The sequence below is a fragment of the Eulemur rufifrons genome, chromosome 8 (genome assembly GCF_041146395.1).
Source record: "Eulemur rufifrons isolate Redbay chromosome 8, OSU_ERuf_1, whole genome shotgun sequence".
NCBI classification, from domain to species: Eukaryota; Metazoa; Chordata; class Mammalia; order Primates; family Lemuridae; genus Eulemur; species Eulemur rufifrons.
This window is the reverse complement of record NC_090990.1, coordinates 51,469,320-51,479,943: the sequence shown is the minus strand read 5'-3', so window position 1 is coordinate 51,479,943 and position 10,624 is coordinate 51,469,320. Positions and strand designations below refer to the sequence as shown.

Genomic DNA, 10,624 nt, shown 5'->3' with positions numbered 1-10,624 from the left:
GTTGGGTGTCCCTTACCTGAAGTGCTTGGGACCAGAAATGTTTCAGATTTTGTATATTTTTGGATTTTGGAATATTTGTATATACATAATGAGATATCTTGGGGATGAGACCCAAGCCTAAATATGAAATTTATTTATGTTTCATATATATCTTAGACATATAGCCTGAGGGTAATTTTGTACAATATTTTAAATAATTTTCTGCATGAAACAAAGTTTGTGTGCATTGAACCATCAGAAAGCAAAGACGTCACTTTTTCAGCCACCCATGTGATGTCATGTCAAGGCTCAAAAAGTTTCAAATTTGGACATTTCAGATTTTGGATTTTCAGATTAGGAATGCTCAACCTGTATTTAGATATGCATACATTTCATTTAATAGAAGACATACCTTTAGAGTTGTACTGGGGTTAACTGCATAACTCAGAAATCTTTGAAAAGTTCTAAAAACTGAAAGTTAGTGTTTTTTGTTTTGTTTTGTAACCTATTCTGTGGCAAGACTTAACCTGACCTGAATTCATTTAGTAGCAAAATCTGAACTGAGCTCACATTATATGGCTATATATAGTCTTCATTTCCCACTTATTATGAATATTCTATGTTTCACTGCAGAAATTATGTTTGATTATGATTACAAGTCTACATTATACGCTATTGAAGTATCATATAATATACCTTATATGCACATATTACTTTCTTAAATCTGAAAAATTCTGAATTGTGAAAACCTCTGATCCCAAAGGTTATAGATAAAGAATTGAGGACGGCCAGGCACGGTGGCTCGCGCCTGTAATCCTAGCACTCTGGGAGGTCGAGGCGGGTGTATCGTTTGAGCTCAGGAGTTTGACACCAGCCTGAGAAAGAGCGAGACCCCGTCTCTACTAAAAATAGGAAGAAATGATCTGGACAGATAAAAAATATATATATATATATACATATATAAATTAGCCGGACATGGTGGCACATGCCTGTAGTCCCAGATACTCGGGAGGCTGAGGTAAAAGTATTACTTAAGCCCAGGAGTTTGAGGTTGCTGTGAGCTAGGCTGACACCAGGGCATTCTAGCCCAGGAAACAGAGCCAGACTCTGTCTCAAAAAAAAAAAAAAAAAAAAAAAAAAATTGAGGACTACCTTTCTCTCATCTCAGGTAGTAATAGCTACACAAAAATATTAAAGCTGGACCAAGTGTGGTGGCTCAAGGCTGTAAAGGTCATTTTGGGAGACCAAGATGGGAGGATAGTTTGAGGTCAGGGGTTCAGGATCAGCCTGGACAACACAGCAAGACCCCATCTCTACAAAAAATTTAAAAATTTCCCAGGCATGCCTGTACTCTCACCTACTTGGGAGACTGAGGCAGGAAGATTGCTTAAGCCCAGGAGTTCGAGGTTGCAGTGAGTGAGTGGCTTATGATTAGGCCAGTGTACTCCAGCCTGGGCAATACAGTGAGACCCTGTCTCAAAAACAAACACAAAAATGTTAAAGATAGAAAATATCTTAGAGATCTTTAAGTCCAATATCTTCTCCCTTTTAAAGGGCAAAAACCAATGTCCACTGATTAAGAGCATGGACAGATGGGGTGGCTCACACCTGTAATCCTAGCATTTTGGGAGACTGAGGCAGGAGGATCACTTGAATCCAGGAATTTAAGACCAGCCTAAGCAACATGGCAAGACCTTGTCTCTACCAAAAATATTAATAGAAAAATTATCTGAGCATGGTGTGAGCACCTGTAGTCCCAGCTACTCAGGAGGCTGAGGCAGGAGGATTACTTGAGCCCAGGAGGTTGAAGTTGTAGTGAGCTATGGTGATGCCACTGCACTCTGGCCCTTGCAACAAAGCTCAAGATTCTGTCTAAAAACAAACAAACAAACACTCCAACAACATAGAGTAAAAGCTTCCAAATGTGCAAATGGTTGCTCATGAAGCTAGGGCCAGCATCCTCATGTCATCTCTCTCTGATTCTGGAGAAATTCAACTAGAGAGTGGCACCTATGGTATCTTGTCCTGAATCATCTATTTTCACTGTCCTGATTCTGAGCCTGGCTTTCATCTACATTGTCTCAGAGGCTGAGAGAAGCCCAGCCCAGGCGTGGATTTTGAGAATCTTGGTGTATTTTTTAAAAATGCTAAAATAGAGTTACAAAAAATTGTGATAATGCTTACATTAAGCAGTTTTTAATAACAGTTTTATTAACATATGATAAATGCAAAATATTTGTGCTATGCACAAAATAAATACAAAATTATTTTATTAAATGTATTAATATTAAAAATATTAATGGATAGCACATTACAGGTGGTGTGATCCAGTATTGAAACACAAGTTTAAAACTGCATAATGAACATGACCTTCTTCTCGAACTCCTGGCCTCAAGCAATCCTCCCACCTCGGCCTCCCAGAGTGCTAGGATTACAAGCGTGAGCCACCACACCCAGCCATGACCTTCTTTTAATTCTGTAAATAGGTCTCTAGGAAAAATATATAACCTCCTTTGGGAATAATATCAAAAGCCTACACAGGAGGGTTCTGAATGGGAGGCCCAGGCCACAGGGCTCTCCTGATGGTCCTGGGTCAGGCCTCCAGGTTGTCCCTGGATTGCTTGCTTTCCTGTTTTAATGCTGAGCTGCCAACTACATAGAACTCTCACTCTCTGTAGCTACCCCAGGTTGGTCCTTCAAACATGGGCTTTCTCTGCATTACATATTTCTGTTGCTGAATTTATATTATTCTTATGTTTTGCTTCTGGACCTAATAGTAATAGACCAGATCCACATATATCAGGAGCTATGACTCTCCCTCCAATCAAAATCCCTCCCAAGGCTCTAGAAGTCAGTGACTCTTCTCCAACCTGTGGTGGAAGAACAAACTGTTAGGACCTTTGTGACTAAAGTCTGTTGAAAAAAAGACTATCTCCTGGGCCAAGTACTGCCCGGAAGACTCTCTTCTTATTCAAAACCTTTTCCTCTTTGGTTGTTTCCTGCCTCTCACTGTAATTGTCTCCCTGGCAGAGGAACCACCTGCCGTAATTCTCTGGGGGCTGCACATAGCCAAATGACCTGAGGTTTTCGCTTTAACTCCTTCATGCCTATCCCATACGTGTCATGGTAGAGAGAGGTTATGTAACTTATCCAAGGTCTTAACCCTAGCAAATGGCAGAGCAATGACATCAAAATCCATACTTTATTCCACTGTGCTATAATACATAGGCCAGGTGGTCTGTTCCTTCCAACCTTTATAAAGCATTTGCAACTGATTGGGTTGTTAGGTAGATAGTGAAGGATTCTGGGTCTCCTAGGGACTAAAGTAGGTGCCTTGCCTTGGTGCTGCCTCGAACAATTGCTCTACCTGGTAAGAAGGACAAGGACAGGCCCCAGGCCCCCATCTTGGTGCTGTTCCACCTTCATCCTGTCCCCAGTGACTGCCATACGTGGGCAAGGAGGGAACACCCTACCAACCTACCAGTCAGAACTTAGCAGACCAACTGCAAAAGAATGCAGAGGACTCTAGCCCACTGGCCAGTGGCATAGGTACAATAGGGTCTGGAAGGTGACTTAGGACAACCTAAGGCTAATTATCATGTCATTAGCTTAAATCTACCTTGAGGTTCACTCCCAGATGGGCTTGCAGAGAGGCTCGTGGGAGATCTGCATGCAAAGTAAGACTCAGGTTATGTATCTCCCAACTGTCCATCAAAGTGGATCCATGGTGACATCTGAACCATGGGAAGGTCCCTATCCGGACATTATAAAACAAGATCTAGACCATAAGCAAGGTATCTTTTGCTATGACAAGGGGTCTAGTCGTCATCTGTAGTGTATATACTTGCTCTGTAAACATGTATCTTGCTCTTACTCTATAATCCTATCTTGCTTCCCCTCAATAAATTTCACCCCGTGCTTGCCTTACTTTGGTGTGTCTGGTCATTCTTCAGCCAAGAGCACACCAAGAATCAAGAACAGAGAACGAGGCTGCCAAACCCGGCAGAATCAGTTACAAATCACTTAACTCCACAATCCTGTGACCCACATATCTTTCTCCTTTCCCCAAGGAATTCATGAAATGCTTTGCTAAATGCCTTGAATTCCTTGTGAAATGTGTGGTAACCCCATCAATGAAAGAAATATGATGAATTCATGAAGCAAGTATTACTTGAATTCTTACTTTGTCTACCATGATTTATTCTTTTTTTTTTTTTTTTTTGAGACAGAGTCTCACTCTGTTGCCTGGGCTAGAGTGCCGTGCCGTCAGCCTAGCTCACAGCAACCTCCAACTCCTGAGTTCAGGCGATCCTCCTGCCTCAGCCTCCTGAGTAGCTGGGACTACAGGCATGCGCCACCATGCCCAGCTAATTTTAAATATATATATGTGTGTGTGTGTATATATATATATATATATATATATTTAGTTGTCCAGATAATTTCTTTCTACTTTTTAGTAGAGATGGGGTCTCGCTCTTGTTCAGGCTGGTTTTGAACTCCTGAGCTCAAATGATCCTCCCGCCTCTGCCTCCCAGAGTGCTAAGATTACAGGCGTGTGCCACCACGCCCGGCCCATGATTTATTCTTGATGAATCCATATGGGATCCTAGTGACCAATTCTTCCTCTTTTAGTAATTCACAAACTATTCCTTCAACATGATGTTCCAGAATCTAGCCCAGGATGCATATTGAAGTAACTAAGCTGTAGTTTGTAGAATCCAATTTTTTCACCTGTTGGAGAATCAGATGATTTATACATCCCCAGGAAACTTTCTGGTCCTCTCTGATCCCTCAAAGAGATAACCAAAGTGGTTCACTCTCTCTCTCTTTTTTTTTTTTAAGAGACAGGGTCTCACTATGTTGCCCAGGCTGGGGTGCAGAGGCTATTCACAGGCGTGATCATGGAGCACTACCACCTCGAACTCCTGCGCTCAAGCAATTTTCTCACCTCAGCCTCCTGAGCAGCTGGGACTTGACAGGCACGTGCCACTGTGCCCGGCTGTTTGTTCTCTCATTTTTAACTTCCTTCCATTGTGCCAATAAATCTAATGCGGAGTACAACTGTTTTCATACTTTGACTTTTGTTTTTAATGGTAACGTCTCTTCCTTTAGCTGTTTCTGAGGAGGGTATTTGTCCTGCCAAAATAAGAATCTGATTCCTGTGGAAGCCTTACTTCTGGATCTGGGATCTACGTGTTTCAGTGTGTAAAATCAAAAATCAACCTCCTTGGATGTATTTGAGCAGAGGGTCCTTTCATAGACTTGCTGCTGTTAGCATTTTTCTGGTAAGCCTACCTGCAGCTGTTTTGTGGGCATGTTCTGATTATCTATTACTGCTTAACAAGTCACTTCCAAACTCAGCGAATTAAAATAACAATTGATTATTGTGTCTCATGGTTCTATGGGGTGGCTGGGTACAGTTGGGAAGTTCTCACTTGGGGTCTTTTGACTTGTTGCAGCATAAACTAAAAATAAAATCCTCTCCCCCCCCCCTTGGCCAAAGGGACTCCTGAGAAACCTAAAACTGCAGAGAAGGGAGGTCGGACACACCTCCTTATGCCCTATCCCTTTCAGAGCACAGACACAACAATCAACCACGATTAATGTTAAAATAGAGATCATGAGATTGACAAAACAGACTCTTTGTGGCAGTAAGATACTAAATTGTAAGCAGGACCTGAGGCCATGCAAGGCAAAGGTTAAGTCACCCCTGCAGGCCACCAATTTGCTGAACAGATGACTCTGAGTTTGTGTGTTATGACTTGCTCTCTGATTAGCAGTGTTCCTTATCTCAACTTAAAACACTGCTTTCCACTGATTCTGGGCCTTTGGACAAGGCTTTATTTCCTTAACCAATTACAAATCAAAGAATCTCTGATTCCACCTACAACTTGTAAGCCCCTGCTTAAAGATGTCTCAATTTTTCTGGCCAAACCAACGTATACCTTCCATATACTGATTTATGTATAATTTTACCTGCAATTCCTATTACCCTAAGAATGTATAAAACCAAACCGTAACATGATGGCCTCAGGACCACATACTCAACGCTTCTTGGGTTTATGGATCTCTAGGCCATGATCTAACAGAATAAACCTCTTTAAATTATTTTATGGAGATTTTTTCCATTAACAGCAGTCACAGTCTACTACAGCAGGGCTGGCTTCATGACATGTGACCTGTGCAGTCACGCAGGGCCTCATGCTTAGAAGGATCTCATGCTTGGTTTAATGCTCTACTGTTCTTGTCTTGAATCTCTTAATACTTTTTGAACATAGAACCCAAATTTTCATTTTGCACTTGGCCCTGAAAATGATGGAGCTGGTCCTTGTTGAGGCTGCTGTCATCTGAAGTCTTGTCCAGGTTGGACATCCACGATGTCTCACTCACAAGGCTGGCAGCCGATGTCGGCTGTTGACAAAGAGCTCCACGGGAGTCTCCACACATGACTTCTCTGTGTGGCCTGGGCTTCTCAGACAGAGTATCTCAAAAGCAAATGTTTCGAGAGACCTAAGCAGAGGCTGACAAGCTTCCTATGACCCTCCATCAGAAGACCCAGAACATTACTTGCAACACATTCCCTTGGTTAAGCAAGTCATTAAGACCAGCTCAGATTCAAGGGTAAGGGAATTTGACTTCACCTTTTTTTTTTTTTTTCAAATATTATGGGGGAGTGGTTTACAAATGTTTTTGGTTATATGTATCAATTTTGTAATACTTGAGTCAAGGTTATAAGTGTGCCCATCACCCAGATAGTGTTCATTGTACCCATTGGGTAGGTTTTTACCCATCCTCTCTTCCTCCCTTCCCCCTGCTTGATTTCCACTGAGTTTTACTTCCCTCTTCGCACATGTGTGCTCATCGGTTAATTTTAGTTTAATAGTGAGTACATGTGCTGTTTGTTTTTCCATTCTTTAGATGCTTCACTTAGGATAATGATCTCTAGTTCCATCCAAATTGTTGCAAAAGGCCTTAATTCATCCTTCTTCGTGGCTGAGTAGTATTCCATAGAATACATAGACCATATTTTGTTAATCCACTCATGAATTGATGGGCATCCACTTGTTTTTCTTTTGGAGACAGAGTCTTGCTCTGTCACCCTGAGTAGAGTGCAGTGGTGTCATCATAGCTCACTGCAACCTCAAACTCCTGGGCTCAAGGGATCCTCTTGCCTCAGCCTCCCAAGTAGCTGGGACTACAGGTGCGTACCATGATGCCTGGATAATTTTTCCATTTTTGGTATAGATGGGGTCTCGCTCTTGCTCAGGCTGGTCTCAAACTCCTGAGCTCAAGCAATCCTTTTGCCTCAGCCTCCCAGAGTGGTAGGATGACAGGTGTGAGCCACCACGCCCAGCCCCCTACTTCTTTTTTTAGTTGACAAAATTGTGTATATTTATAGAGTACAACATGTTTTAAAATATGTATATATTGTGGAATGGTTAAATGAAGCTAATTAACATATGCATTGCCTCACATACTTACAGACTCCACCTCCTGATGGCAGAGTTGCAAGATCACATTGCAGAACAGCATGTGGGATGAAACATATCTGTGTTCATCTTTGGAAAATAAGTCCTGACACAGAAGTATCTGGGACACATCATTGCTTTGATTGGGAGCTCTGCCTCTCTCAGGCATTCCTGCAAGCTCTGCCCTGTTGGTAGGCATTCATTACCACGTGTGGATAGACAAGACAGCTTCGGGATATCAGCCCTGTCTTTTTTGGCTTCTTTCTAACATGATTAAAGATAGGTCTTGCTCAGTATCTCTTGAAACCAAACATGTGCCTATGAAAAGTGTGCTTAAGGAGGATTCTCATCTTAAAGTGGGGTCAAGGGATATTGAAAAGAATTACTTTCTGAGCTCTTATCACAAGTTCACGTTGAGTAAAAATACTGAGCTTTTCTAGATTCAGTGCTAAATCTTGAAAGTTTCATCTCTAAGATTTTTTAATGTAGATGAGAGAGAAGAAGGTTTGGAGTTTGATAATCCTAGAAATAAATCTCAGCTCTTCACTTACAGGTAGGTAAGCCTCTGAGAGCCTCAGTTTCTTTTTTCTTTTCTTTTTTTTTTTTTTGGCTTAAACAACAGAAATTTATTTTCTCACAATTCTGAATGCTAGAAGTCCCAGATCAAGGTCCAGCAGGGTCAGCTTCTGGTGAGGAGTCTCTTCTTGGCTTGCAGATGGCTGCCTTCTTGCTGTGTCCTCACGTGGCGGATCCCTCTCCTCTCTTCCTCTTATAAAGCCCCATTCCAATCAGATTAGAGCCTGACCCTTATGACTTCATTTAACCTTAATTACCTCCTAAAGACCCTATCTTCACATACAACCACCCTGGGGGTTAGGACTTCCCCATATGCATGGGGGAGGGGAGCACAATCTACTCCATAGCTTTCATGCTCACCATGAACACCAAAACTGCTTGGTTCATTAAGACAGTAAATTCTGTTCAGTACAAGAACCAAACCAGAGGTTCCATGTTACTGGTAATTAACAGGTATCCGATATCTGAGTTTATACTCAATAGAAAATGTGATGTGCTTAGTCCAGTGTGTGTTAACAAATGCCTCCTGCCTGCTTCCCAATCCAACCCCAACCTTAGGTGTCCCCTCCCATTAAATTGAAAAATACTTTCCAGAAGGCAAGAGAGCCCAGCTTCAATTCCAGCCCTTATTCACATTGAATAAATCACCTCAGACTCTGTGTTTTCATTTCTTCATCTCTGTGTTAAAGGGGTTAGTCCAAATGTCCACCTCTCCCAAGGTTCTCTAACTCTATGATTCCAACTGTAGGGGAAAAGGACCAAGCATCCCCACGTCAGCACCCATTGGATCTGAACAGAATCAAGCATTTCCTATGTGAATAATCTGCTAAAATAGTTTTCCTTCAACTATTTGTTTGGCTGAAAAGTATACCCTTGTGTACTTTTCATTTCTTAGAAGACCACCAAGAATGAACCATAGGAGTCTCAATGCACCTCATATTCACATTTTATTGCTACATTAGAATTGAAAATAAACTGTGAGAAGCTACAAAAACATGAAACTTCATGAAGATTATGAAGCAATGGAGGCACCCATTGTAGAAGGTTAAAATTGGCTCATCCTGTAGGTGGGACAAGGACTACACACACAAAAGCCATCAATGGTGAGACTGACAGCATCTGCCACCTGGAATTTATACACCAATGGGAAGTTTAAAAATGAGCTTAAGGGAACATTGGTTACTCCTGACTTATTAGCCAAGGAGTATAGGTGAGAAGACATCACAAGTTGCCTAAAATCTCCACAAACATAGTTTATAAAAGACAAGGCTAAAACCAAGACTCTCAGGCAATGTTGAAATTCGTTCTTGGGAGAAGATCCCTATTTTATGACTTTTGAACAGACTCTTTCTACTGCTGGATAGTTTCCTTAGAGGGGAGAGTATTTTTTTTCTTCAGTATTAGTTTTCTTCAGTTTTGACCTGTCAAACTTCTCCACTTCCGACAAGTCTGGCTTATCACTCATCTTGACTAAGAGAAGGACTGAAGGCTTGAAGACTCTCGAAATGTCGTGGGCCGAGCTGAGTCCGCCGCTCACTCTGAACCAGGTTCCTCAGTTTCTTTATTTACAAAGTGGGACTACTGATACTCCCTTAAGGGCTGTTGTGATGATTAAGTAGAATAATGTATTAGGTGCTCAAAAGATGATAGGTACAATTATTAATAAGTACATCAGCTGGGCACAGTGGCTAATGTTTATAATCCTAGCACTTTGGGAGGCCAAGGCAGGAGGATCACTTGAGCCCAGGAGCTGGGGGTTGCAGTGAGCTATGATGACGCTACTGCACTCTAGGCCAGGTGACAGAGCGAGTCTCTGTCTCAAAAAAAAAAAAGTGTATCATTTGCCCTTGATTCAAGTTACTTTCTTTTAGGTTTCTTTTGCCCTGGAAATTCATAGGTGAGTTCAAACCCAGCTAGACTCTCTGGGGTGACTTATCGGCAGAAACATAATGAAAATAAGCTCAGAGTGCCACGGTCCAGAAGCCTCTGTACCAGAAGCTATAGTATGAGGCATTGGTTTCCATCTACAAATGTTGAGGGCTGGCAAAACAGATAGTAGTAGTGACTAACATTTACTGAGTAAGGTACTTATTTTTTTTTTTTTTTTTTTTTTTTGAGACAGAGTCTTGCTTTGTTGCCCGGGCTAGAGTGAGTGCCGTGGCGTCAGCCTAGCTCACAGCAACCTCAAACTCCTGGGCTTAAGCAATCCTACTGCCTCAGCCTCCCGAGTAGCTGGGACTACAGGCATGTGCCACCATGCCCGGCTAATTTTTTCTATATATATTTTTAGCTGTCCATATCATTTCTTTCTATTTTTAGTAGAGATGGGGTCTCGCTCTTGCTCAGGCTGGTCTCGAACTCCTGAGCTCAAACGATCCGCCCACCTCGGCCTCCCAGAGTGCTAGGATTACAGGCGTGAGCCACCGCGCCCGGCCTGAGTAAGGTACTTAAATGTGTTAGGAACTGTTGATTTGATTCTCACCTCAACCCTGTGAGGTGGGTACTGTGTTATTCCTAATTTTAAATGTGAAAAAATGGTAGTTTTATAACAATAAGCAATTTGTGCAAAATCACCAAGGTGGTAGGTAGTGGACCAGGAT

At 42.0% G+C, this 10,624-nt stretch overlaps 1 pseudogene; it reads right to left on the bottom strand.

The window, feature by feature from the left end:
• Positions 1-9,350: 9,350 nt before the first annotated feature.
• On the bottom strand, positions 9,351-9,549 carry LOC138389589 (thymosin beta-15A pseudogene; annotated as a pseudogene).
• Positions 9,550-10,624: the final 1,075 nt, after the last annotated feature.